Source organism: Marmota flaviventris, chromosome 1 (genome assembly GCF_047511675.1).
Source record: "Marmota flaviventris isolate mMarFla1 chromosome 1, mMarFla1.hap1, whole genome shotgun sequence".
NCBI lineage: Eukaryota > Metazoa > Chordata > Mammalia > Rodentia > Sciuridae > Marmota > Marmota flaviventris.
Window position 1 is genome coordinate 131,728,014 of NC_092498.1, and position 2,769 is coordinate 131,730,782.

At 44.5% G+C, this 2,769-nt stretch overlaps 1 pseudogene; it reads right to left on the reverse strand.

Moving 5' to 3' along the window:
* Positions 1 to 1,482: 1,482 nt before the first annotated feature.
* On the reverse strand, positions 1,483 to 2,255 carry LOC114080872 (tropomyosin alpha-3 chain pseudogene; annotated as a pseudogene).
* Positions 2,256 to 2,769: the final 514 nt, after the last annotated feature.

The following is a 2,769-nucleotide window of genomic DNA, read 5'->3' on the forward strand; positions in this document are numbered from 1 at the left end:
TTTTTTTTTTTTTTTTTCATCTTTCAGTGTCCAGGCAATGTATTCAGCCTTTCTCCTGCTCTTTGAGCCCAGGGAGTACCTGTCTTAATATCCTCTGACTCTTATCCTGGCCTATGTGCTGATAGTAGGTCAGCTGACTGACATTTCTTCTTTATTTCAAAAAGACACTTGTCAATATTCAGTATCAAAACAGTTGCACTGTTGTTTATCTTTCTCCCAACTGGCCCCAAGAGACCACAACAAAGGAGAATACATTTTAAGCCAATAAGCTGCAGGATGTACACCTAACAGACCTCATGAAACCTCACCTAAAAAAGTGGGGATTGGGCTGGGAAAGAAACTTTGAAAGATCAGCACACTGCCAGCCCAGACAGCAGGACTCTCACAGCCAGACAAGGTGGCCAGGTACCCAATCCCAAAGATGCAGTTTCAAAACAATATAAAATTTAAAAAGTTGTGTACATAAGCTGTTCAAGATTCTCCAGCACTGACTGATACAAAGCACAATGAGATGGCACTTTTAGAAATAGCAGCTTCAGACCCAGAAAAGGGTGATGAGATGAGTTCTTATGGCTAAATCAGTGGCCAAAACATAATTTTCTTTCTTTCTTTTTTTTTTTCAAGCAGGCAGGAGAGCAATTAAGTGGTCACACAAGATTAAGGGGCCCATGATTCATTCTGTGAACACTTGGGAAGTGGGTAGAGATGGGAGAAAAATTTGGTCTCAGGGCTAAGAATATGGCTCAGTGGTATAGCATTTGCCGAACAAGCACGAGGCCCTGGGTTCAATCCCCAACATCAGAAAAAAAAAAAGTCTCAGAGGTCTCACCATGTTAATTTGGTCATTTCTGATGAAAAAAAAGTAAAAAAAAAAAAAATAAGAATACAGTTGTCTAAAGATACCTTAAAGCTAAAAACAAAACAAAACCTGAATAGCAAGATTTTTGTTTTTTGGCGAACTCCTCTTGGAATCACCTTTCTGGTTTGGCTGGTACTTTGCACAGAGCAATGAGGTTTGCCATAGTAGAGTCTTTCCCTGGCCTCTGTTTGACTCTCAGTAAGGCAGGTCCATTCCTCTTTTCCTCCTCTATGGAGAGGGCAATAGGGATTAGGCTGGAAAGTTACCTTCCAAAAGTGAGAAGGGAATTAGATTGCTGCTTCAGAGCTATAAAATTATTTGGAATGTTTTACAAATGGTTACTGTAACAACAAAAAAAGTAATTACAAAATGTGTACATCACAACATGCTTTTAAAGACACTTTGCGTTGTGCTCACATTCCCTTAAATGCTGTTCCCAAAGGTGCTCAGCCTCTAGCCCAGCTGGAATCTCTGGGAAGAAGCAGAGACAGTTTGGTGAAAAAGACAAGGGGGTGGGGGTCGAGGGGGTGTTGAAAGGAGAAAGCAGCCTTCTAGTTAAAGATCAGCCTCAGTTTCAAGGTCAGCTTTGGGCTGGCTGGCCTCAGGCGGAGTCAGGATCAGAGGGAGGAACAGCAACAGGCCGGGACTGGGGAGCTCTACATCTCATTCAGGTCAAGTAGAGTCTGGTCCAGCATCCTTTGTGTACAGAGGTGCTCCTCTTTGATGCATTTCAGCTTATCTTCCAAATCATCAATTTTCCAGTTTGGCTACCGATCTCTCGGCAAACTCAGCGTGAGTCTCTGCCTCCTTGAGTTTATCAGTGAGAATCTTTATTTCTTCCTCATATTTGTCTTCATTTTGAGAGTACTTTTCTTCAGCAGCATTCAGACACTTCAGGTTCTGGTCCATCAATATGATCTGCTCATCCATCTCTCGGGCAACAGGACTCTGCCAGCTCAGCTCATTCCTCTGTGCGTTCCAAGTCTCCTTCAATAATCACTAACTTAGAGCCACCTCTTCATACTTCCTATCTGCTTCTTCTGCAATGTACTTAGCTTCTTTGAGTTGGATTTCGTGGAGTTCCATCTTTTCTTCATCTTTTAGGGCCCAGTTTTCAATAACCTTCATACTTCTCTCACTTCATCAGCAGCCTTTTCTGCTTCCTCCAGCTTTTGCAGGGCAGTAGCAAGGTGCTCCTTAGCACGGTCCAGCTCCTCTAAAACCAGTTGGATCCTTCAGTTCAAGGAGGCTATGTCTGCCTCAGCCTGTTCCCGGGCCGCCTTTCTCTCTCAACTTCCCGCTGGAGGCGCTCAGCCCTCTCCTCGGCATCATGTGCTTGCTGCTGCAGAACCTGGATCTTGCGCTTCACTGCCTCGATGGTGGTGATCCTGGCCATGGTGCCCCCACCCAGCAGCTTCTCGATATCTGCCTTCTGCCTCCTCTCGGTGCTGCAGCCGCTTCTCCATGACCGATAATGTTTTAACTGAAAGCAAAATACTGTAAAATTTTCTCATGGAGAGTCACACACATTTTATTTCTCTATATTCATAAACTGTGTTTGTTGTGGAACACTATTACAGGACTCAGAAATCACTGGATCTGTTTTGTTGGGCTTTTAGGATTTCTTCAGAAGGACTGGGGCAGCATGAATTTAGAGCTAAGAGCTGATTATTTCCCAGTTTGGATTGCAGGCCTTATAAAGTTCCCCACCTTATTTCCATTTGAATTTTGAGGTCTTCTTGTTTCCCTGATGTGCAGAGACCACCCCAGGCTTTCACATGGTACCTTGGTCCTGCTCCCTGACTCTTCCATGAGGCCCTTCCCAGGGCCTTGGTAGGTTTCTCCTTCATGTGCAGGTCAGCACCCTGCTGGACAGCTGGAAGGATCCCCACAGGTCTCCAGAGACTTTG